The sequence below is a fragment of the Apodemus sylvaticus genome, chromosome 6 (genome assembly GCF_947179515.1).
Source record: "Apodemus sylvaticus chromosome 6, mApoSyl1.1, whole genome shotgun sequence".
Classification (NCBI taxonomy): domain Eukaryota; kingdom Metazoa; phylum Chordata; class Mammalia; order Rodentia; family Muridae; genus Apodemus; species Apodemus sylvaticus.
In genome coordinates, this window is record NC_067477.1 from 125,706,794 (window position 1) to 125,734,254 (window position 27,461).

General features: G+C 39.7%; 1 protein-coding gene across 1 annotated transcript in view; it reads right to left on the reverse strand.

Moving 5' to 3' along the window:
- The window catches only part of LOC127687598 (HEAT repeat-containing protein 5B-like), a 139,442-nt gene extending 113,112 nt beyond the window's left edge, over positions 1 to 26,330 (reverse strand). Inside the window, 2 exon segments of the mRNA XM_052186399.1 lie at positions 22,895 to 22,963; positions 26,312 to 26,330. The gene's annotated coding sequence lies outside the window, so the exon portion shown is untranslated.
- Between the last annotated feature and the right edge of the window lie 1,131 nt (positions 26,331 to 27,461).

Sequence of the window (27,461 nt, forward strand, 5' to 3'; positions counted from 1 at the left end):
GGGGTGGGGTGAGGGTGGGGGTAGGGGCGGGGTGCGGGAAGGGGGTGCGGACAGAGAGAGGAGTTCCAGACTAACCGAGTCTATGTGAGTTCCTGAACAGCCATGGCTACACAGAAAACAACAAAACAGAATAAAACCAAACTCGGAATACTATAAAAGATAAAGGCTAGGGAAATGTCCCATCGAAACATAACACAGAGAAAAAGGCATTCTTAGGACAACTTCTGAAATTTACATTTGAACAACAATAACACTGCATCAATGCTAAATTCCTAAGTTTGGCAATTCTTTTGTGGGTATTTAAGGAATTTCTCTGTTCTTAGGATACCTATGAAGTATTCAGGAGTAAAACCTCACAAAGATGTCGGCATATTCTCAAATGGCTCAGTAGAGTTAATTAAGATGAGGAACAGTATTGATATATTAATTTCACGAGGGTCCATTGGAGTGGGAGGCAGTATCTATGACAATACTGGACAATACTGAAGTCCACAAATCTATTCTCCACCATCTTATTAAAGTTTGAAATTCTTTCAAAATCAAACGTTCTAAAAATGAAGAAAAGTATTGCAACAGTTTTAAAGGACTCATTGCTCCCAGGAGGATTTCTGAGTGAACGTACACACAACTTTTAAGTGCAGATCCTCAATTCTTTAAATAAGAAACATTCCAGGCTGGAAATGCTCTCCATAGCGAGCCTGCCCTCACTGTCTAAGGACTGGGATTAGATATGAGCCTTGATGCCTGGCTGTGAAAAGGTTTCAAAAACAAGGTGGCAGACTTTTCCTTCTTACTCTGTTTTCACAGCAATGATATTTTATTTAAAAAGAAAATACAATTTAAGTGGGAAAAGATAAAAACTATGAAAGTGTACTTTCCCTGGATTAAAAATGAATATAAAAATGTTTATATTCACCAGTACAAGGACAATACAAATTGATGTATGGAGATTAGATTAGCAGAAGTTGCTGATGGAATCATAAATTCATAAAGACACAGTGGACATCAATTTGGCATTATCTAATGAAAGTGGTATTGAAATATGTATTCTCAGTCCTCATATGTGCCATTAAAAAACATGAGGAATCTTTAAGGATGTTTATCACAACTATCTTTATAATTGTGGAAAATTAGAAATTAAAAAAAAATACACATTGACAGGTTACAAGTAACTGGAAAATTGATTGAAAAAATAAAAGAATGAGATTTTACTAATATAAATTTACTTAAGTATATTAAAAACATAAACAAATACCATATATTTCATAATTATTTTTCTCAGTCAATATATGCATGAACATATACATATATATTTGCTAACTAATACATATTAACATATTAACATAAGAAATTCCTTATTTCTATATATAAGCATGGAAGAAGCAAGATAGTAGCCTTCTTTCATCAAACTCAAAAGAAGATAACCAATCAAATTTAAAAATTAACATCAAAAAATGACAGGAAGTAATAATCACTATTCCTTAATATGTCTTAATATCAGTGGGCTCAATGCCCCAATAAAAAGACATAGACTAACGGACTGGATACATAAACAGGACCCTACATTTTGCTGCATAGAGGAAACACACCTCAGTGTCAAAGACAAACAAACATTACCTTAGAGCAAAAGGCTGGAAGACAATTTTACAAGCAAATGGTCTCAGGAAACAAGCTGGAGTAGCCATTCTAATATCAGATAAAATTGATTTTCAACCCAAAGTCATCAAAAGAGACTCTGAGGGACACTTCTTGCTGGTCAAAGGAGAAATACAACAAGAAGAACTCTCAATCCTGAACATCTATGCTCCAAATGCAAGGGCACCCTCATTCATAAAAGAAACTTTACTAAAGCTCAAAGCACACATTGCACCTAACACAATAATTGTGGGTGACTTCAACACTGCACTTTGCTCAATGGATCGATCAGGAAAACAGAAACTGAACAGGGACACTGTGAAACTAATTGAAGCTTTGGAACAATTATATTTAACAGATATGTATAGAACATTTTATCCTAAAGCAAAAGAATTTATCTTTTTCTCAGCACCTCATGGTACCTTCTCCAAAATCGACCATATAATTGGTCACAAGACAGACCTCAACAAATATAAGAAGATCGAACTAATCCCATGCCTCGTACCGGACCTCTATGGAGTAAAAGTGGTCTTCAATAGCAACAAGAATAACAGAAAACCCACATATACGTGGAAACTGAACAACATTCCACTCAATGATACCTTAGTCAAGGAAGAAATAAAGAAAGAATTAAAGACTTTTTAGAACTTAATGAAAATGAAGACACAATATACCCAAATATATGGGACACAATGAAAGCAGTGCTAGGAGGAAAACTCATAGCCCTGAGTGCCTCCAAAAAGAAAATGGACCTCCACTGCTGGTGGGGCTGAAAGATGGTACAACCACTTTGGAAATCTGTCTGGAGGTTCCTCAGAAAACTGGACATGACACTTCCGGAGGACCCTGATATACCTCTCCTGGGCATATACCCAAAGGATTCCCCGGCATGCAATAAAGACACATGCTCCATTATGTTCATAGCAGCCTTATTTATAATAGCCAGAAACTGGAAAGAACCCAGATGCCCCTCAAAGGAGGAATGGATACAGAAAATGTGGTGTATTTACACAATGGAATACTACTCAGCAATTAGAAACAATGAATTCACAAAATTTTTAGGCAAATGGTTTGATCTGGAAAATATCATCCTAAGTGAGGTAACCCAATCACAAAAGAATACACATGGAATGCAATCTCTGATAAGTGGATATTAATTAGCTCAGAAGCCCTGAATACCCAAGTCACAAATTGCATAACAAATGACGCCCATGAAGAAGTATGGAAAGGGTCCTGATCCTGGAAAGGATTGATCTAGCATTGGAAGGGAATATAAGGACAGAGAAAAAGGAGGGAGGTGATTGGAGAAGGGATGGAGAGAAGAAGGTTTATGGGACATATGGGGATGGGGAAATCTGGGAAAGGGGAAATCATTTGGAATGTAAACAAAAAATATAGAAAATGAAAATATATATATATATAAAAAAAGAAAAAGAAAATGAAGAGAGCATACACTAACAGCTTAATGTCACACCTGAAAGCCCTGGAACGAAAAGAAGCTATTTCACCCAGGAGGAGTAGAAGGCAGGAAATCATCAAACTCAGGGCTGAAATCAATCAAGTAGAACAAAGAGAAACAAAGAGAACCATACAAAGAATCAACAAAACCAGGAGCTGGTTCTTTGAGAAAATCAACAAGATAGATAAACCCTTAGCCAGCCTAACCAAAGGGCACAGAGACAGTATCCAGATTAACAAACTTAGAAATGAAAAGGGAGATATAACAACAGAAACTGAGGAAATTCAAAAAATCATTAGATCCTACTACAAAAGTCTATACTCAACACAACTGGAGAATCTGGGGGAAATGGACAGTTTCCTAGACAGATATCTGACACCAAAACTAAATCAGGAAGGACACAAAAGGATCACTAGGTACTGTAACACCCTGAGCTTTAGATTTCTGGTGGTGCAAATCGCCAGGGATCTGCCTGCACTCAGGAACTGAGCACATAGGCAGCTTTTGTCTGCCAGCCCGCTGGGCTCAGGGCCTGTATCCTGCCCAGGGAGCCGTGGAAGGAGAGAAGCCCCTTATACTCGCTGCCTGCAGGGACACAAAAGGATCACTAGGTACTGTAACATCCTGAGCTTTAGATTTCTGGTGGTACAAACCACCAGGGGTCTGCCTGCACTCAGGAACTGAGCACATAGGCGGTTCATCTACAAGCCAGTCCATCGCAGGACCTGTGTCCTATGTGAGAATCAACAGAGGGAGTGACCCCCAGGACAACTTCTTCCCTCCATAATAGAGCAGACAAAGAACACCTGGTTGACCTTGACAACCTAAGTATAGCATTGCTTGAGGCAAGACTGAGAAGGGTTCCACAGGCACAAAAGAGGAAGCAATCTGTGCCAGAAGAAACCCAGTCATCCAGTGGTGCAGAGATAATCTTAAAGATCCACAGTAGGTTGAAGCACCAGCCAGTGACAATAAGACCCCATCTAACCCCTGGGAGAACCAGATGGCTAAAGGCAAACGTAGGAACATTACTAACAGAAACCAAGGCATTATGGCAGCATCTGAACCCAATTCTCCAACATTAGCAACTCCTGGATACCACAATACACCAGAAAAACAAGATTTGGATTTAAAATCACTGGTCTTGATGTTAGTACAGGAACACATGAAGGACATACTTAAAGAAATTTAGGAGAAAATGGATCAAAAATTAGAAGCCCTTACAAGGGAAACACAAAAATCATTGAAAGAAATTCAGGAGAATGCAAAAGCCAATAAGGAGGAAACCAAAAAATCACTTAAAGAAATACAGGAGAACCTTGATCAACAGGCAGAAGTCATGAAAGAGGAAACACAAAAATCACTTAAAGAATTAGAGGAAAACACAGACAAGCAAATGACAGAACTGAGCAAAAATTTCCAGGATCTGAAAACAGAAGTAGAAACAACTAAGAAAGCACAAAGGGAGACAACTTTGGAGATAGAAAACCTTGGGAAGAAATCAGGGACCATAGACGCAAATACAACAACAGAATACAAGAGATAGAAGAAAGAATCTCAGATGCCGAAGATACCATAGAAACCATGGACTCAACAGTTAAAGAAAATGCAAAATGCAAAAAGCTTGTAACCCAAAATATCCAGGAAATCCAGGACACAATTAGAAAGCCAAATCTAAGGATTATAGGTATTGATGAGAGTGAAGATTTACAAATTAAAGGGCCAGCAAATATCTTCAACAAAATTATGGAAGAAAACTTCCCTAACCTAAAGAGAGAGATGCCCATGAATATACAAGAAGCCTACAGAACTCCAAACAGACTGGACCAGAACAGAAATACCTCCAGTCACATAATAATCAAAACCCCAAATGTACTAAACAAAGAAAGAATACTTAGGGCAGTAAGAGAAAAAGGGCAAGTAACATATAAAGGAAGACCTATCAGAATTACACCAGATTTCTCACCAGAGACCATGAAAGCAAGAAGATCCTGGGCAGAGCTCATGCGGACTCTAAGAGAACACAGATGCCAGCCGAGACTACTATACCAAGCGAAACTCTCAATTACTATAGATGGAGAAACCAAGATATTCCATGACAAAACCAAATTTACACAATATCTTTCTACAAACCCAGCCCTACAAAGGATAATAGGGGGAAAGCACCATTACAACGAGGGAAACTATACCGTGGAAAGAGCAGGATATTAAGCTTCTTTCATCAAACCCAAAGAGGATAACCACACACGTATAAAATTGAAATCAAAAATGTTAGGAAGCAATAAGCACTACCCCTTGATATCTCTTAACATCAATGGACTCAATTCCCCAATAAAAAGACAGACTAACAGACTGGTTTCATAAACAGGACCCTACATTTTGCTGCATACAGGAAACACACATCAGCCTTAGAGTAAAAGGCTGGAAGACAATTCTACAAGCAAATGGTCCCAGGAAACAAGCCGGGAGTTGCCATTCTAATTTCAGATAAAATTGACTTTCAACCTAATGCCATCAAAAGAGACATGGAAGGTCACTACTTGCTGGTCAGAGGAAAAATCCAACAAGAAAAACTCTCAATCCTGAACATCTATGCACCAAATACAAGGGCGCCCTCATTCCTAAAAGAAACTTTACTAAAGCTCAAAGTACACATTGCACCTAACACAATAATTGTGGGTGACTTCAACACTCCACTTTCATCAATGGACCGATCAGGAAAAGAGAAACTAAACAGGGAGACAATGAAACTAATTGAAGCTTTGAACCAATTGGAGTTAACAGATATATATATAGAACTTTTTAATCCCAAAGCAAAAGAATATACTTTTTTCTCAGCACCTCATGGTACCTTCTCCAAAATAGATCATATAGTTGGTCACAAGACAGACCTCAACAAATATAAGAAGCCTGAAATAATCCCATGCCTCCTATCAGATCACTATGGAGTAAAAGTCGTCTTTAGTAACAGCAAAAACAACAGAAAGCCCACATACACATGGAAACTGAACAATACTCTACTCAATGATACCTTAGTCAAGGAAGAAATAAAGACAGAAATCAAAGATTTCTTAGAATTTAATGAAAATGAAGGCACAACATACACAAATCTATGGGACACAATGAAATCAGTGCTAAGAGGAAAACTCATAGCTTTGAGTGCCTCCAAAAAGAAATTTGAGAGAGCTTACACTAGATGATTAATGGAACAACTGAAAACCCTGGAACAAGAAGAAGCTAATTCACCCAGGAGGAGGAGAAGACAGGAAATCATCAAACTCAGGGCTGAAATCAATCAAGTAGAAACCAACAGAACCATACAAAGAATCAACAAGACCAAAAGCTGGTTCTTTGAAAAAATCAACAAGATAGATAAACCCTTAGTCAGACTAACCAAAGGGCACAGAGAAAGTATCCAAATTAACAAAATTAGAAATGAAAACGGAGATATTACAGTAGAAACCGAGGAAATTCAAAAAATCATCAGATCCTACTACAAAAACCTGTACTCAACACAACTGGAGAATCTGGAGGAAATGGACATTTTCTTAGACAGATACCAATTACCAAAAGTAAACCAGGATCAAATAGACAATCTAAACAGACCCATAACCCCTAAAGAAAGAGAAGGGGTCATAGATAGGCTTCCAACCAAAAAAAGCACAGGACCAGATGGTTTCAGTGCAGAATTCTATCACACCTTCAAAGAAGACTTAACACCAATACTCTTCAAACTTTTCCACCAAATAGAAACAGAAGGAACACTACCCAACTCCTCCTTCGAAGCCACTATTACGCTGATACCAAAACCACACAAAGATCCAACTCAGAAAGAGATAATTTCAGGCCAATTTCCCTTATGAATATTGATGCAAAAATACTAAATAAAATTCTTGCCCAACGAATCCAAGAACACATCAAAACGATCATCCACCATGATCAAGTAGGCTTCATCCCAGGGATGCAGGGATGGTTCAATATAAGGAAATCCATAAATGCTACCCACTACATAAACAAACTCAATGAAAAAAAAACACACGATCATTTCATTAGATGTTGAAAAAGCATATGACAAAATTCAGCATCCTTTCATGCTAAAAGTCTTGGAAAGGACAGGAATTCAAGGCCCATATCTAAACATAGTAAAAGCAATATATAGCAAACCGGTAGCCAACATCAAACTAAATGGAGAGAAACTTGAAGCAATCCCACTAAAATCAGGGACTACACAAGGCTGCCCCATCTCTCCATATCTATTCAATATAGTTCTTGAAGTCCTAGCTAGAGCAATTAGACAACAGAAGGAAGTCAAAGGGATACAAATTGGAAAGGAAGAAGTCAAACTATCACTACTTGCAGATGATATGATCGTATACTTAAGTGACCCTAAAAACTCTACTAGAGAACTCCTACAGCTGATAAGCAACTTCAGCAAAGTGGCTGGCTACAAAATCAATGCAAGCAAATCAGTAGCCTTTATATATTCAAAGGATAAGCAGACTGAAAAAGAAATTAGGGAAATGACCCCCTTCACAATAGCTACAAACAGCATAAAGAATCTTGGGATGACTCTAACCAAACAAGTGAAAGACCTATATGACAAGAACTTCAGATCTCTGAAGAAGGAAATTGAAGAAGATCTCAGAAAATGGAAAAACCTTCCATGCTTGTGGATTGGCAGGATTAATATAGTTAAAATGGCCATCTTGCCAAAGGCAATCTACAGATTCAATGCTATTCCCATAAAAATCCCAACCCAGTTCTTCATAGAGCTAGAAAGAGAAATTCTCAAAAATTCATCTGGAATAACAAAAAACCCAGGATGGCTAAAACTATTCTCAACAGTAAAAGAACTTCAGGGGGATTCAATATCCCAGACTTTAAACTCTACTACAGAGCAATAGTGATAAAAACTGCATGGTATTGGTACAATATCAGGCAAGCAGATCAATGGAATAGGATTGAAGACCCAGAAATGAACCAACACACCTATGGTCACTTGGTCTTCGACAAAGGAGCTAAAAGCATCCAGTGGAAAAAAGATAGCCTTTTCAACAAATGGTGCTGGTTCAATTGGAGGTCAGCATGTAGAAGAATGCGCATCGATCCATTCTTATCTCCTTGTACCAAGATCAACTCCAAATGGATCAAGGACCTCCACATAAAACCTGACACACTGAAACTATTCGAAAAGAAACTGGGAAAGACCCTGGAGGACATGGGCACAGGGGAAAAGTTCCTGAGTAGAACACCAATAGCTTATGCTCTAAGATCAAGAATTGACAAATGGGACCTCATAAAACTACAAAGTTTCTGTAAGGCAAAGGACACTGTCAAAAGGACAAAACGTCAACCAACAGACTGGGAAAGGATCTTCACTAACCCTAAATCCGACAGAGGGCTAATTTCTAATATATACAAAGAACTCAAGAAAGTAGAACCCAGAGAACCAAATAACCCCATTAAAATGTGGGGTATGGAGCTAATCAAAGAATTTTTACATGAAGAACTTCGGAGAGCTGAGAAACACCTTAAGAAATGTTCAGCATCATTAATCATTAGGGAAATGCAAATCAAAACAACCCTGAGATTTCACCTCACACCAGTCAGAATGGCTAAGGTCAAAAACTCAGGAGACAGCAGGTGTTGGCGAGGATGTACAGAAAGAGGAACACTCCTCCACTGCTGGTGGGATTGCAAGATGGTGCAACCACTTTGGAAATCAGTCTGGCGGTTCCTCAGAAAACTGGGCATGTCACTCCCTGAGGACCCTGTTATACCACTACTGGGCATATATCCAGAGGATTCTTCAGCATGCAATATGGACACATGCTCAACTATGTTCATAGCAGCCCTATTTGTAGTAGCCAGAACCTGGAAAGAATCTAGGTGTCCTTCAACGGAGGAATGGATACAAAAAATGTGGTATATTTACACAATGGAGTACTATTCAGCGATTAGAAACAACGAATTCATGAAATTCTTAGACAAATGGATGGAGCTGGAGAATATCATACTAAGTGAGGTAACCCAGTCTCAAAAGATCAATCATGGTATGCACTCACTGATAAGTGGATATTAGCCTAGAAACTTTGAATACCCAGGACATAATCCACAAATTAAATGATGTCCAAAAAGAATGGAGGAGTGGCCCCTGGTTCTGGAAAGACTAGTGCAAGAATATAGGGGAATTCCAGAACAGGGAAGAGGGAAGGGGTGGATGGAAGAATAGGGGGACGGAAGAGGGCTTATGGGACTTGCTGGGAGTGGGGACCCAGAAAAGGGGAAACCGTTTGCAATGTAAATAAAAATAAAATAAAATAAAATATAAAAAAAACTAAATCAGGATCAAATAGATCATCTAAACAGTCCCATAACACCTGAAGAAATAAAAAGGGCGATAGAAAGTCTCATAACCAAAAAAATCACGGGACCAGATGGCTTCAGTGCAGAATTCTATCAGACCTTCATAGAAGACCTAACACCAATACTCTTCAAACTATTCCATAAAATAGAAATAGAAGGAACTCTACCCAACTCGTTCTATGAAGCCACAATTACGCTGATACCAAAACCACACAAAGATCCAACAAAGAAAGAGAACTTCAGGCCAATTTCCCTTATGAATATTGATGCAAAAATACTTAATAAAATTCTTGCCAACCGAATCCAAGAACACATCAAAACGATCATCCACCATGATCTAGTAGGCTTCATCCCAGGGATGCAGGGATGGTTCAGTATAAGGAAATCCATCAATGTGCTCTACTACATAAACAAACTCAAAGAAAAAAACCACATGATCATCTCATTAGATGCAGAAAAACCATTTGACAAAATTCAGCATCCTTTCATGCTAAAAGTCTTGGAAAGAACAGGAATTCAAGGCCCATACGTAAACATTGCTAAAGCAATATACAGGAAACTGGTAGCCAACATCAAACTAAATGGAGAGAAACTTGAAGCAATCCCACTAAAATCAGGGACTAGACAAGGCTGTCCTCTCTCTCCATATCTTTTCAATATAGTACTTGAAGTTCTAGCTAGAACAATTAGACAACATAAAGATGTCAAGGGGATACAAATTGGAAAGGAAGAAGTCAAATTATCACTATTTGCAGATGACATGATAGTCTACATAAGTGACCCGAAAACCTCCACCAGAGAACTACAGCTGATAAACAACTTCAGCAAAGTGGCTGGTTATAAAATCAACTCAAGCAAATCAGTTGCCTTCCTATACTCAAAGCATAAGCAGGCTGAGAAAGAACTTAGGGAAATGACACCCTTCACAATAGCCACAAATAATATAAAGTATCTTGGTCTGACTCTAACCAAACAAGTGAAAGATCTATACGACAAGAACTTCAGGTCTCTGAAGAAGGAAATCGAAGAAGACCTCAGAAAATGGAAAAAATCTGCCATGCTCGTGGATTGGCAGGATTAATATAGTTAAAATGGCCATCTTGCCAAAAGCGATCTACAGATTCAACGCAATCCCCATCAAAATCCCAACTCAGTTCTTCACAAAGTTAGAAAAAGCAATTCTCAAATTCATCTGGAATAACAAAAAACCCAGGATAGCTAAAACTATTCTCAACAACAAAAGAAATTCTGGGGGAATCAGTATCCCTAACTTCAAGCAATACTACTGAGCAATAGTGTTAAAAACTGCATGGTATTGGCACAGTGACAGACAAGTGGACCAATGGAATAGAATTGAAGACACAGAAATGAATCCACACACCTAGGGTCACTTGATCTTCGACAAAGGAGCCGAAAGCATCCAGTGGAAAAAAGATAGCCTTTTCAACCCATGGTGCTGGGTCAACTGGAGGTGAGCATGCAGAAGAATGGGAATTGATCAATTCTTATCTCCTTGTACTAAGTTTAACTCCAAGTGGATCAAGGACCTCCACGTAAAACCAGACACACTGAAACTAATAGAAAAGAAAGTGGGTAAACCCCTTGAGGACATGGACACGGGAAAATTTCCTGAACTGAACACCAATAGCTTATGCCCTAAGATCAAGAATTGGCAAATGGGACCTCATAAAATTACAAAGTTTTTTTAAGGTAAAGGACACTGTAAAGCTTCTTTTATGAATGATATTTCCCTTACATTTGGAGCATAGATGTTCAGAATTTTCCTTTGACCAGTAAGAAGTGTCCTTCCATGTCTCTTTTGATGACTTCAGGTTGAAACTCAATTTTATCCTATATTAGAGTGGCTACTCCGGCTTGTTTGATAAGACCATTTGCTTGTAAAATTGTTTTCCAGCCTTTTACTCTGAGGTAGTGTTTGTCTTTGACACTAGGTGTGCTTCCTGTATGCAGCAAAATGGAGGGTCCTGTTTACATATCCAGTCTGTTAGCCTTTGTCTTTTTATTTGGGAATCGAGTCCATTGATGTTAAGAGATATTAAGGAATAGTGATTATTACTCCCTGTTATTTTTGATGTTATTTTTATATTTGAGTGGTTATCTTCTATTGGGTTTGATGAAAGAAGGTTACTATCTTGCTCTATCCAGGGTGTAGTTTCCCTCCTTGTATTGGTGTTTTCCACCTAGTATCCTTTGTAGGGCTGGGTTTGTGGAAAGATATTGTGTAAACATGGAATATCTTGGTTTCTCCATCTATGATGATTGAGAGTTTTCTGGGTATAGTAATCTTGTCTGGCATTTGTGTTCTCTTAGAGCCTGCATGAGATCAGCCCAGAATCTTCTAGCTTTCACAGTCTCAGGTGAGAAGTCTGGTGTAATTCTAACACTTCTTCCTTTATATGCTACTTGGCCTTTTTCTCTTACTGCTTTTAATATTCTTTATTTAGTACATTTGGGGTTTTGACTAGTATGTGTATTTCTGTTCTGGTCCATTCTGTTTGGAGTTCTTTAGGCTTCTTGTATATTCATGAGCATCTCTCCCTTGAGGACATGGGCACAGGGGAAAAGTTCCTGAACAGAACACCAATAGCTTATGCTCTAAGATCAAGAATTGACAAATGGGACCTCATAAAATTACAAAGTTTCTGTAAGGCAAAGGACATTGTTAAAAGGACAGAATGGCAACCATCAAATTGGGAAAGGATATTCACCAACCCTACATCTGATAGAAGGCTAATATCCAATATATACAAAGAACTCAAGAAGTTAGACCCCAGGGAAACAAATAACCCTATTAAAAAATGGGGTACAGATATAAACAAAGAATTTTCACCTGAAGAAATTCAGATGGCCAGGAAGCACCTTAAAAAGTGCTCAACATCATTAGTCATTAGGGAAATGCAAATCAAAACGACCCTGAGATTTCACCTTACAGCAGTCAGAATGGCTAAGATCAAAAACTCAGGAGACAGCAGGTGTTGGCGAGGATGTGGAAAAAGAGGACCACTCCTACACTGCTGGTGGGGCTGTAAGATGGTACAACCACTTTGGAAATCAGTCTGGAGGTTCCTCAGGAAACTGGACATGACACTTCTGGAGGACCCTGATATACCTCTCCTTGGCATATACTCAAAGGATTCCCCGGCATGCAATAAAGACACATGCTCCATTATGTTTATAGCAGCCTTATTTATAATAGCCAGAAGCTGGAAAGAACCCAGATGTCCCTCAGTGGAGGAATGGATACAGAAAATGTGGTATATTTACACAATGGAATACTGCTCAGCAATTAGAAACAATGAATTCACAAAATTTTTAGGCAAATGGTTTGATCTGGAAAATATCATCCTAAGTGAGGTAACCCAATCACAAAAGAATACACATGGAATGTAATCTCTGATAAGTGGATATTAATTAGCCCAGAAGCTCTGAACCCAAGGCACAAATCGCATAACAAATGACTCCCATGAAGAAGTATGGAGAGGGTCCTGATCCTGGAAAGGATTGATCTAGCATTGGAGAGGAATATAAGGACAGAGAAAAAGGAAGGAGGTGATTGGAGAAGGGATGGAGAGAAGAAGGCTTATGGGATATATGGGGAGGGGGATCTGGGAAAGGGGAAATCATTTGGAATGTAAATAAAGAATATAGAAAATAAAAATATTAGAAAAAACAAAAAACAAAAAACAACAACAAAAAAACAAAACAAAACAAAAAACAAAAAAAAATATTTATTGGCTCTTTAAGATGTAAATCCTTAAGTTACTAGCTTGGGCAATTCGACAACATAAGGAGGTCAAAGGGATACAAATTGGAAAGGAAGAAGTCAAACTATCATTATTTGCAGATGACATGATAGTCTACCTAAGTGACCCAAAAAACTCCACTAGAGAACTCCTACAGCTGACAAACAACTTCAGCAAAATGGCAGGTTATAAAATCAACTCAAGCAAATCAGTGGCCTTCCTATACTCAAAGGATAAGCAGGCTGAGAAAGAAATTAGGGAAATGACCCCCTTCACAATAGCCACAAACAGTATAAAGTATCTTGGGGTGACTCTTACCAAACATGGAAAGATCTGTATGACAAGAACTTCAAGACCCTGAAGAAGGAAATGGAAGAAGACCTCAAAAAATGGGAAAACCTCCCATGCTCATGGATCGGCAGAATCAATATAGTTAAAATGGCCATTTTGCCAAAAGCAATATACAGATTCAATGCAATACCCATCAAAATCCCAACTCAATTCTTCACAGAGTTAGAAAGAGCAATTATCAAATTCATCTGGAATAACAAAAAACCCAGGATAGCTAAAACTATTCTCAGCAACAAAAGAAATTATGGGGGAATCAGTATCCCTGACCTCAAGCAATACTACAGAGCAATAGTGTTAAAAACTGCATGGTATTGGTACAATATCAGGCAAGCAGATCAATGGAATAGGATTGAAGACCCAGAAATGAACCAACACACCTATGGCCACTTGATCCTCGACAAAGGGGCTGAAAGCATCCAATGGAAAAAAGATAGCCTTTTCAACACATGGTGCTGGTTCAACTGGAGGTCATCATGCAGAAGATCCATCCTTGTCTCCTTGTACTAAGCTCAAATCCAAATGGGATCAAGGACCTCCACATAAAGACAGATACTCTGAAGCTAATAGAAAAGAAACTGGGGAAGATCCTTGAGGACATCAGTACCGGGAGAAATATTCTGAATAGAACACCAATAGCATATGCTCTAAGATCAAGAATTGACAAATGGGACCTCATAAAATTACAAAGTTTCTGTAAGTCAAAGGACACCATCAATAGGACAAATCGGCAACCAACAAATTGGGAAAAGATCTTCACCAATCCTACATCAGATAGAGGGCTAATATCCAATATATATAAAGAACTCAAGAAGTTAGACTCCAGAAAACCAAACAACCCTATTAAAAAATGGGGTACAGAGTTAAACAAAGAATTCTCACCTGAAGAACTTCGGATGGCGGAGAAACATCTTAAAAAATGCTCAACTTCATTAGTCATTAGGGAAATGCAAATCAAAACAACCCTGAGATTTCACCTTACACCAGTCAGAATGGCTAAGATTAAAAATTCAGGAGACAGCAGGTGTTGGCGAGGATGTGGAGAAAGAGGAACACTCCTCCACTCTGGAAATCAGTCTGGCGGTTCCTCCGAAAACTGGGCACCTCACTTCCAGAAGATCCTGCTATACCACTCCTGGGCATATACCCAAAAGATTCCCCAGCATGTAATAAGGATACATGTTCCACTATGTTCATAGCAGCCCTATTTATAATTGCCAGAAGTTGGAAAGAACCCAGGTATCCCTCAACAGAAGAGTGGATGCAAAAAATGTGGTATATCTACACAATGGAGTACTATTCAGCCATTAGAAACAATGAATTCATGAAATTCTTAGGCAAATGGATGGAGCTGGAGAACATCATACTAAGTGAGGTAACCCAGACTCAAAAGATGAATCATGGTATGCACTCACCAATAAGTGGATATTAACCTAGAAAACTGGAATACCCAAAACATAATCCACACATCAAATGAGGTACAAGAAGAACAGGGGAGTGGCCCCTTGTTCTGAAAAGACTCAGTGAAGCAGTATAGAGCAAAATCAGAACAGGGAAGTGGGAATGGTTGAGTGTGAAAACAGGGGGAGGGAAGGGGACTGATGGGACTTTCGGGGAGTGGGGGTCCAGAAAAGGGGAAATCATTTGAAATGTAAATAAATATATCAATAAATTAAAAAAAAAACATGTAAATCCTCGCTTTGTTGTATTCCTGTAATCCTTAGGTTTGGTCTTCTTATTGTGTCCTGGATTTCCTGAATGTTTTGGGTTACAAGCTTTTTGCATTTTGCATTTTCTTTGACTGTTGAATCAATGTTTTCTATGGAATCTTCAGCATCCGATATTCTTTCTTCTATCTCTTGTATTCTGTTGTTGATGCTTGCATCTATGACTCCTGAATTCTTTCCAAGGTTTTCTATCTTCAGAGATGTCTAACTTTGCAATTTATTGATTCTATTTACAGTTTTAGATCCTGCATAGTTTTGTTTTGTTCAGTTCCTTCACCTGTTTGTTTTTTTCCAGAAATTCTTTAAGGAATTTTTGTGTTTTCTCTTTAAGGCCTTCTACCTGTTGACCCATGTTCTCCTTTGTTTCTTTTAGGGATTTTTGTGATTCCTCTTTAAGGGTTTCTGCATGTTGACCCATGTTCTCCCATAATTCCCTATGGGATTTTTGGATTGCCTCTTTAAGGGCTTCAATCTGTTGACCCATGTTCTCCTGTATTTCTTTAAGAGATTTTTGTGTTTCTTCATTAACGGCTTCTACCTTTTGATCCATATTCTTTAAGGGATTTTTGTGCTTCTACCTGTTGACTTAAGTTCTCTTGTATTTCTTTAAGGGAGTTATTTATATCCTTCTTGAAGTCCTCCATCAGCGATATGAGATATGATTTTAAATCTAGTTATTGCTTTTCTGATGTGATGGAGTATGCAGGATTTGCTGTTGTGGGAGAACTGGGTTCTGATGGTGCCATGTTGTCTTTGCTTCTGTTGATAATGATCTTGCATTCGCCTTTGGCCATCTCGCTATCTCTGGTGTTAGCTGGTCTTGCTGTCTCTATTTTCTCTGACCTGCAGGCCTGTGTTTCTGTACTCCTGGGCTTCTCTTTATGTCCGATGCCCTGCAAAAACCTGGTTCTCCAGGAAGTATCAGGTGATGGGGTCTTCTGTCTGGCAGACTTGGCAAGAGTCGAATGCCCTGTAGTCTGCTCACTCTCAAATCATCTGCTGATAACAGATCTTGAATGCCCTGTTGATGCTGGTTTTTGAATGCCCTGCTTCTATCTGTTTAAATGCCCTGCTGCTGCCAGATCTCAAATGACCTGCTCCTGCCAATTCTTGAATGCCCTGCTCCTGTCAGTTCTCTAGAGAGAATCAGGAAGTAGGACCCTCTCTGTGCCAGATGTGGCACAGGTCTACCACATCCAATGGAAAAGGTAGAAGGTAAAAGGGGAAGGGTAGAAGAGGTGGAAGGGGGGGTGGCAATCTGGAGGTTGCTGGGTAGTGAGTCCTAGAGCAGAGCGGCTCCAGGACACTAGGTGGTGGGCAGTAGCCTTGCCAGAGCCTTACAAATACAGAAGCAGAAACTAGCAACCAACTATTGGAGCGTGGGGTCTCCAAAGGAGGAGCTGGAGGGTGGTCCGGAGGGGCAGAAGGGTTTATAGACCCATGTGAAGAACAATGACTTCGGCCACCCAGATGCCCCAAGACTCCCAGGGACTGAACCATCAACCAAGGGATACACATGGTTCCAGCCAAAAATGTGGCAGAGGAAGGCCAAATTGGGCATCAGTGGGAGGAGTAGTCCTTGGTCAGTTAAAGGCTCAATAGAGGCCCGAAGAACGGGAAACCAAGCAGGGGGGAGGGGGAGAAGGTAAGAGTGGGTTGGGTGGAGGGGCATATATGGGGGGGAAGGAGGGGTTGGGGGTCTTTGGGGAGGGGGGAATGGGAAAAGATTTTACCATTGGCAATATAAATGAAGGCGATATTAAAAAAAAAAAAAACAGTGATAAAGTGATAAAAGAAGTGGTTTAACAACTCCCAGTCAGCAAGAAAAACTAAGCCTGAGGTACAAATTGGCAAACAATAAAACACATTACCCCCGACTACAAAAGAATTAATGCACACTATAATAAGGATCTTCATGGTCATCAGAACACACACTGCTACACACACCTGGGACAACTAGTTAAAGAAGAGCTGAGATTGAAGAACAATTGTTAGGGGCTTATTTTTATAAAAATAAAAAATAAAATCCACTAAATAGTATCTTTTCCATGTTTGCATTAATTTTAAAAGACTAAATTTAATAAATAAAAGCAAACATTTTACTAAAATAAGTAAAAATCATTATTTTGCCAAAATAACAGAGTGAAGTGCAGGATCCCAGGGATATTTTATTTGCAAGATAGCTGGATCTATAGTCTAAAACTGGGAGAGAAAATTAATTCTTATGGTACTTCATCGATACACCATAATTTCTTTCTCTGGAGGAATGTGTCTAAGTCCCTAGCCTGAAGCCCAGTATCCTTTATCTCAACTGACTATCGCACATGCTGAGGCAGCATTGCTGTTCAGTGGTCCTAACCACCAGAACCACAGGAACAGAGAGGAACAGCTGAGGGGCTGCAGAGATACTCAGAAGCTAAAGGACCTGAGTTTGTTTCCCAGAACCACATTGATGCCTCACAACAAACCAAAAATACAGTTCCAGAAGATCCCTTTTCTGGCCTTTGAAAGTAATAATAACTCTTCTACAATACAGAGAATTTGTGTTCTGTTTTTCAGGCAGGTCTTGGTTTGTAGCTTTGACTGGCTTAGAAATTGTTGTGAAGCACAAGAGTGGGCCTGACATGGCAATCTCCTGCTCCAGGCCCCGCCCCTAGCACTGTGATTACAGGTGGATGCCACCATACAAAATGAGATAAAAGTTTTCCAAAGACTGACTGACAAAGGTTGGAAAGGCTTTCCATGCAGGGCCAGTTTTAGCACAACAGGGTCCTCCAGTGGGCTCAGATGGAGGAATGGTGAGCTGTGGGAGGCCATGTTTACCTCTGCCCATGTCTTAAGAACAGCCAGCTTCCCTATTTATAATTGCCAGATGGTGGAAAGAACCCAGGTATACCTCAACAGAAGAGTGGATGCAAAAAATGTGGTATATCTACACAATGGAGTACTATTCAGCCATTAGAAACAATGAATTCATGAAATTCTTAGGCAAATGGATGGAGCTAGAGAACATCATACTAAGTGAGGTAACCCAGACTCAAAAGGTGAATCATGGTATGCACTCACTAATAAGTGGTTATTAACCTAGAAAACTGGAATACCCAAAACATAATCAACACATCAAACGAGATACAAGAAGAAAGGAGGAGTGGCCCCTGGTTCTGGAAAGACTCAGTGAAACAGTATTCGGCAAAACCAGAACGGGGAAGTGAGAAGGGGTGGGAGGGAGGACAGGGGAAGAGAAGGGGGCTTACGGGACTTTCGGGGAGTGGAGGGGCTAGAAAAGGGGAAATCATTTGAATTGTAAATAAACTATATCGAATAAAAAAAATTAAAAAAAAAAAAAAGAACAGCCAGCTTCTCCATGGTGGTGGCACTCTCTCGGTACACTTGACTAGAAGATCCCTTGCCAGCCTGAACTTTGTCCAGAGAGGAAACAAGTAGATTATGCACCTGACATAAATCATTGAGATCACTGACAACACCACTTCCAATCCATGTGCTGCACACCTGGGTAGGAACAGCGGAAGTTACAGTGTACAGAGTAACTGAACAGAAGAGAGTGGGATGAGTTTCCTCATATCCCTGCACAGAGAATAAAAGGGTTCATTCCATCCCCCTGCAGAAAACAGAGCAGCACTGAATTTCCACTCTGTCTGAGACAGGCCTTTGCCATGCACTACAGGGTGGCTCTGAACTCATCTCCTAAGTGCAGGAATTACAAGTTTGTGCCACCATGACCAGATTCTATGTTTCCACTATTTAATGAAAAATTTCAAATAAGTGGTTTTCTACTTGCAAACTTCTTCAACAATTCTCTATTTACTATCAAACTATCAAATTAGTTATCATGAAAACCTTTTGTAACAGGGAAAAAGAAAAGTCAAAGTTATAAGTACAGAGTTTATAAACGCACTTATATCTAGGAAGGAGAGGAGAGTCTCAGACATCAGGAGAGCTTGATTATAAAGACACCAGGGTGTGAGGTGAGGAAGAAGTGAAGACCGTGAAAGCTGAGGTCAGACAGGATGAAACTGAGGAATCCCATGACTAAATTAGATGATGGTACTGAGTTGCCAAAGATCCTTGCCATTAGATTTATACTTAAAAAAAAGGTATACAGGATAATAAATAGCACATTCAGTTCCATGTCTCTACAGCACTGCAGGAGACAGGCATGACGTGGATGGACCTGGGAATAATAGCCAAGGTAACCTTGGAGACAGGACTCCAAGACTGCAGAGTGAAACACCATGTATGGCGGGCATGGACACTGAGACTTGGGATGGGGAGTCAGAGTTCCAACCTTGAAGAACAGAAGGAAGGTGGCACCACCATCAGGAGTACTGCTAAAACCTAGGAAAAGTTCAGCAGAGACAAGTCAGCATAAGTTTGATTCCAAACACTTTCACGTGTGAGTTGTACGTAACACTAAAAGATCCACAAGACAGCTGGAAACTCTGTTCTAGACACCAGGAGCAAGTGGAAGGTATCCACATAAGACCAGAAACTTCCACATGAAGGCAATAACTAAAGTAAGATTAGGAGGCAGATTTGTTCAGGAAGAGAATATCTTAAAGTCCTCTACCAAAACAACAGAAGAAGTAGGTATATTGAAGGGGTAAGTAGAGCAAGAAAAATAATTGGAAACCCAGGGAAATAAAGGAAACGCACTGAGGACAGACACTGAAGTCAACAGAAGGATGCCAACCAGGAAGAGGCCTGGGCAGTGCCAGCTTTGGCAACTCTGCTCACGCCCACGACATCTGGGTAAAATGGACAAAGGAACCACTTGAGGAACACAGTGGGAAGGGTCGGGGGGTGAAACACACTGTGGACACATGGACATTGTAATACAGAACACATTAGAAATCACTCAGAGACAAATGAAGACTAAAACCTCATCCAGCTTCAGGGGCAAATAAGTGTTGTAAGCTCAGGTTTTGCTACCAAAAAGATTATAAAACCATTCTAGGTTTCTGGAGTATTTGGGTTTCAAATCATAGCTGATGGACTTTTAAGGTTTAAAACCTTAAAAACTGACCAAATACTTACATCAACAACTTTATTTGCTTAAAATCTTATTTTCAAAAACCGAAAACTATGTTTAATAAAAATAAGAGCACTTAAAAACATTGCTATTAAAGGCATACTTCAGGCAAGTTAAATTCCTCCACCAAAATAGCTCTGCAAATACCAACTTCAAAGTGACATGCAATATAAGAGTGTCAGAAGAAATAAAGGAGTTGATTCCTACAGAACTAAACATCCTGGAGATACAGGACGTTTGTGCAATTTGGTTGAAATGTAACTAAAAGTCAGGGAATTTCGTGAACACCAGAAATGTGGCTCTAAACTTTCTTTGCAAAACACCTAACTACTTCCTCTCCTTTAAGGAGTCTAGGGCAGCTGTTCTCAACCTGTGGGTCACATCCACTTTGACAGTCCTCTATCTCCAAAAATATTTTCCATTATGACTCATACCAGCAAAATTAGTTAGGAAGTAGCTCTGAAAATAATGTTATGGTTGGGGTCACCACAACATGAGGAACTGTATTAAAGGGCCACAGTGTTAGGAAGGCTGAGAACCACTCATCTAGGGGCTGAAGGGATGGCTCAGTGCTTAGGAGCCCTTGCTCTCTTGAAGAAGCCCAGAGTTTGGTTCTCAGCAGGACTGTCAGGCAGCTCTCAACTGCCCAGAACTCTAGTATAGCTCCAGGAGAAATGATACCCTCTTTTAGCATCTGTGGCCACATACATGTATGCGAGCATATACACACACACATACAGAAATAAAAATGTAAGTGGGTTTTTAAGAGGATTTTATACCTGGAAAATGCAAGTAATGCTTTATGGATTTGTGTGTAAAGAAAGACAATGCACTGAAGAGTCAACAAAACCAGATTCAGAGAAAAGACCTTGGCCCTACACCAAGCAAGCAAGTGTACATATTTTGCACTTTAGGCTCAAGTGAAATATTTAAGGTACACTGTGTCTGTGACTCTGCTCTGGCTTTAACTGACTGTTTTTCAGCCTCACAGAAACAGCTGGGTGTCCTACAGGTGAAGCTTTCTCAGGTCTGCCTACAGATAGATTACCCTGATTAGAAGCCTCTGAAGTGAAGTTATTCTCACCAACAAACAAGAACCTTCTAAGCTGCTTCTTCCTTTATAAAGTAAAAGAATGTGCAACTCACTGTCTCACCAGTTCCACACTAAGTTTCCTTGTGCAAGTGGAAAGGAGGCCAGACATTTGAATCTGCTACCAGGAAACAATAACCATTATAGAAAAAGCAACTTGTGCCACCAACAAGTAAGTTCCAGGGAACTCAACACTAGGAGCCTTCACACTGCTCCCTGGGAGACGAAATTCTAGGGGCTTTCACTATTCCAGCACTCAGCACCTTTGTGGGAGGACCGAGTGCTGTGATGTGCTGTGCTCACAACGCCATCATCAAACGGAAAATTGCACATGACTACTTTCAATACTTGTTTCTTAGTGTCCCAAAGGATTGACTTTCACCCCAACACTTCAACCACAAAGCAAAGATCTACCCCTTACAGCAATGATCCTCTTCTCTCTGTGCCGTACTGTCTGTGGAAGGACTTAATTCCCCTAAAGAGCAAGAAGTACCAGAGACACCAACTCAATGACATGGAGTTAACCATTCAACCACAAGAATAAAGAACTTCATGCTGGGCACTGCTGAGGGCAGTCGCAGGCAGTGTGCCTATGGATCCCAAGCAAAGATGAGGGCCATGGCTCTGCTCTCCAGCAGACTGCGGAGGAGACAGCTCTGTTCAATGCTGTGCACACAAAGAATGCCATTTTTGAAAAGATTGGAACTCAGTGCAGGAATCCTTCCTCGGGGAGACATGGGAGAGGAAGGCCCTTAGCACAGGGGTAGGACACGTGTGCTTGGGTGGCTCTCTCCCTGCAGATGGGACAATTCGAGACCACCTCTCATGGACTGCTGGTACAATGCCACTTCCATAATGTGCAGCTCTTTCCAGGAATCCAGGAATTCTCATAACCTATGGTCAATAATGTCTAGTGCCCTAACTGTTGCTACACTCCTTTGTTATCACAAATTTTATATTTTATGTTTATTTTGGCCCCCCTTAGAATGTTTACAGGTCTGTTCACTTGGACATAATATAGTAGCTGAGGATCCAAAGTCGAATCCTGAGCTATGACAAAAAAGGAGTGTGATTAACGCCTACTATTTTACATTTCCTATAGAATAAAATAGGAGACAAGACGAGGAGGGGCAGCGAGATGGCTCAGCTGGCAGGTGCCCGCCCTCGGTCAGAATGGTGACCTGTGTGGGAATCACACAGTGGAGGAGACGGCTGACACCTAGGAGTTGTCCTGCCCTACATATGAGCGCAGTGCCTCACACAGATCAGACAACTGAATGAATGAACAGATGGATGAATGAATGAATGATTTTATTTGAAAATTTATAAAAAAGGAATGAACACTACTGTATTTCAATAGTGTTTGCAACTATTTGATTTTTCTCCCTTTAAGTAAAATCTAAGACTTCTAGGAATTTACAGAAGGCAGCTATAGAAAGCCTGCTTTCTTCTTACCTGACAAGCTTTTGCTATTATGTCTGATGGCGTATCTTGTGAAAAGGCTGGTCTTAGGGCAGCTCCCACCTAGAAAAATGAGCAAATTTTTATTTTAGAAACAACTAGTAAACAGAAAGCCTGTTGAGTCACTGGAGGATAAAACACCAAATACACAAGGACTAGTGAGATGGCTCAGTGGTTAAGAGCACTGACTACTCTTCCAAAGGTCCTGAGGTCAAATCCCAGCAACCACATAGTAGCTAATCTGTAATGAGTATGATGTTCTTTCTGGGGTATCTGAAGACAGCTACAGAGTACTTACATATAATAAATAAATAAATCTTAAAAAAAAGAAAACACCAAATACACATCTATGTCCCTTTCTTCTTTATCACCTCCTCCTTATCCACTTCTTTTATAGTAAGATTAAACATAACTTTGCTTTTTAGGAAGTTATCAATATCAAATCTATATGGGAAGAATGCCCAAAGGACAAGCTTGTTTCCTTTGTTTTTGCTTCTGTTTAACAGTAAATGGGATTTTCTGATACAGTCATATGTAATCAAAGATATGTGCAGACTGTTGTGTTTTGTGTTTCTTCCACACCCCTATATGTATTTCTGAACATATTTCTAATCGCATTTATGTATTTCTTGGGTAAATCCCATGTAAGTGGATCAATTTCTTTAGCTAACTGAGGAATAATAAAAATTAAGAGGCACAAAAACACCTCAAAACCATCTCACCTCAAAAGTATTGCCTTTTAGGAAAGGGTAAAAGCAGCTGACAATCGAGGTGGACACTCTGAGTTCAATGGCTGAGAACCACGGGGGGGGGGGGGGGGGAAGAGAGAACTGACTCTCGAAGACTGTCTTCTGACCCCATTCAATCATTTATGTGTGTATACAACTCTCTCTCTTTGACACATGTATTCACTCTCACTGTACACACAATAAAGGTAAGATTATGATGTTAGTAAGCTTTCCTATTATCACCATATCAATAAGTAAAGGAATACAAACAAGCTTTAGTTTTAAGGAAGCCAGCATCAGTCATGAAGGCCAGAATCATATCAGAGAGATGATGAGGTGTAATGTATGTAGGCTGAATAAAGACGTTGCAAGAAGTCTACTGCTATGTTGAGATTTCTACCAATAGTCACTCCATTGTTTGCACAGTAGTGTCTACAGACAGTCAAAAGTTCTGTTCAATGACTAAAGGTGTGACAGACTTAATAAAAGCAAGGAGTCAATACTGAACTAAAAGCAAATAATAACTGTTCTATGGTTACATAAGACAACGTTCTTATCCTTTGGAAATACAGTTCAAATGGCTCAAGGGTAACATTTTATTTGTTATTTTTATTTTATGTGTAGGGGTGTTCTGACTACATTTAGTTCTGTGTACCATGTGCAGCCAGTAATTGAGGAGTTCACAAAGGATGTTGGGTCTCCTGGACCTGGAGTTACAGACAATTGTTAGCCATCACATGAGTGCTGGAAATTGAACCTGGGTCCTCTGAAGAGCAGCTGATGGTCTTAACCACTGAGCCATTGTTCCACCTCCAACATTGAAAACGTCTATGCAGACTTTCTACTTGTGCTCCATCTCTAAACCAATCACTTTGACTCTTACTGCCATCATTCTTCCAGCAAGTTCTTACTATGAACAATCATGTGACAAAGGTCAAAGGGCATATTGCAGCTCTCCTCAGGTCTTGTCAGTATTTGATACAGCTACCTGCTCCTCTACTGCGTTTGGCTTGTGTGAATACACCCTCTACTTTCCTTCAGTCTTTCTTATATCACTGCTATCCTCCTGTTCCCCTTCCCACTTCCTCTCAGTTCACTGAGAGTCTTCTTTTATTTTATAAATCTACCATGGTGGGTTTCTCACTCAGCACTCTCTCTGATCTCATCTACTCCCATTGGTCATCTAAACGACTTACAGTACCAAACCAATTTCTCCAATCCAGTCTTTTGTATGTTTGCTTGGTTTGATTTATGACAAAAAGTTTCTCTCTGTAGCTACAGCTGTCCTGGAACTCACTGTAGACCAGGCTGGCCTAGAACTCACAGAGATCTGCCTGCCCTCTGCCTTCCAAGTGCTGGGATCAAAGACATGAGCTACCACCCCCTAACTTAATCCACTCATTTTTTAACTGAGCTCCAGGCTCATGTAATCAGTCACACACCTATAACCAAATAATGGTATTCCACTCCTCCCAACCCTGCCCAACAATGCCAATCACAGGAAATTCCATCACCATGCTCAGGACAGAACCTAAAACAGCTTCTTGCTTTTCCTTCAGGGCCAATTAATCAACTCATTCTGACAATTCTTCCTCCTAAATGTCATTTGAAACCATCCATTTCCCCCTTATTCTAATTGCAAACAACCTAAAACAACTGTTATCATCATTCTCCTACAATACCAAGATTCTTAGCTTACTGTAAAGAAGAATCCAGTCTCCATTATGCATCGAGGACAGAATGGAGAAAGTACAGATCTAATCATGTCACCTGCCTTTCAAGTTCCTTGTTACAGAATTAACTCCAAGGTTTTACTATCTATGAACATCTGCATGATCTGGCCCCTGGCTAGCTATCCTTGCTTTCCCACCTTGCTTTCCACGGTCCATACTTTCACCTCTTCCAGGTTTAACCACACCTTTAAGCACATCATACTTCTCATATAGAGGCCGTCCTACTTTTCCCAATGAATACTCTGGTACTGTGCTGGTCTGCACACTAAATCCTATTCTACATAACACATCTTAAGTACTATTTTTCAGGAAACTAATTTCTCAATGTCTGGCTTATGATAGGCCCTGTGTTATATACTCCTTATGGGAAGTGTATGCCTTTTCTTTTCTGTTTTCTGTTTGTTGAGAAACAAAGCCAGGGCCTTCTAAACGCTACACAAGTGCTTTATCACGAGCAATATCCTCAACCTTTTACCAATGTTCTACAGCCTCCCTAGCTCTTACCTTCTTTGTAAATAGCTATTGTTAACTGTCTCCTTAGCTTAAGCCTCATGACAAAGGCTAATCTTGTCTTATTTATATAACTGTCTGCAGTAGTCTGCCTTGTACCTTACATCTAACAGGCAATCCATAAATATTTGCTGAATGGACACATTGAACATTGCAATGACATCAGCAGATCTCAGAAGCCATCAATCAAGTGCTAAGAAATACAGTTCTAAGAGAATGGGACCACAGACAGCAAGTTCTTAGCTAGGAAATAAGCAGTTCATCAAAATATTTCTTAAAATTTAAAACAAAAGTAAATAAAAGAAAAGAAGATAACTATTGAAACTTAAACACTAAAACATATAATCCAGCCAGTATGTTTGTGTTTTAGTCCAGTTTGGTCTTTGGACAAAGACAATTTAAAGCTCTTGATAGAAAATGGTGAATGACTGTATACTCACACAAAGGCTTGGAACAAGGCTGGACAGATTGACGTGTCGTGGGGCAAACATGTGAAGCTCTTGAAGGCAAGAGATGGCAGCTGCCTGAAGCAGAGAATCAGAGTGGTCCTGGGTGATGGCACAATCCACCAAGCAAGAGGATCGGATGGTGGAAATGGTGGCTGCATTTCCTAACAGGAAAATAAAAGATAACATTAAATGTAACTATGCTATTAGTGTCACAAAAAGACTCTCAGAAAGTAGTCATCTTCCAGCTAAACCCTTCTTCAAATCATTATTCAGATTGTTTTTTTTTAAAAAAACCACCCATATAGACCACAAATATGACTTTGAAACACAACTGTATTTGCAAGGTAAAAATTTAGGTCTTAGAAATGAATTACTTTAAAAAAAATCATATTATCCTTTATAACCACCAGTCTTTTGGCTAAAGAACCATAGGATTTCTCATTCTGTGGTTCTCTACTCAACAAACACAACTCTACTTTCATTATGACAACTTTAAATACTGTTTGTCTAATAATAAAACCTTATAGAGGAAATGAAGGAAATTATATTACATATTTTTTTATTTTTCTACATTCTTTGTTTACATTCCTAATGATTTCCCCTTTCCCGGTTCCTCCCTCCCCATAACTCTTATAAGCCCTCTTCCCTCCCACTATTCACCAGTCAACCCCCTCGCACTTCTCTGTCCTGGTAATCTCCTACATTGTTGCATCAAGCCTTTCCAGGACCAGGGCCCTCTCCTTCCTTCTTCTTGGAAATCATTTGATATGTGAATTGTGTCTTGGGATTCAGAGCTTCTGGGCTAATATCCACTTATTAGTGACACATTATTCCATGTGTGTTCTTTTGTGATTGGGTTACCTCACTTAGGATCCTATTTTCCAGTTCCAACTATTTGCCTAAGAATTTCATGAATTCATTGTTTTTAATTGCTGAGTATAATTCCATTGTGTAAATATATCACATGTTCTATATCCATTGCTCTGTTGAGAGATATCTGGGTACTTTCAAGTTTCTGGCTATTATAAATAGAGCTGCTATGAACATATAGCATGTATCCTTATGACACGCTGAGGAAACCTCTGTGTATATGCCCAGAAATGGTATATCAGGGTCCCCTTGAAGGGTCATGCCCAGTTTT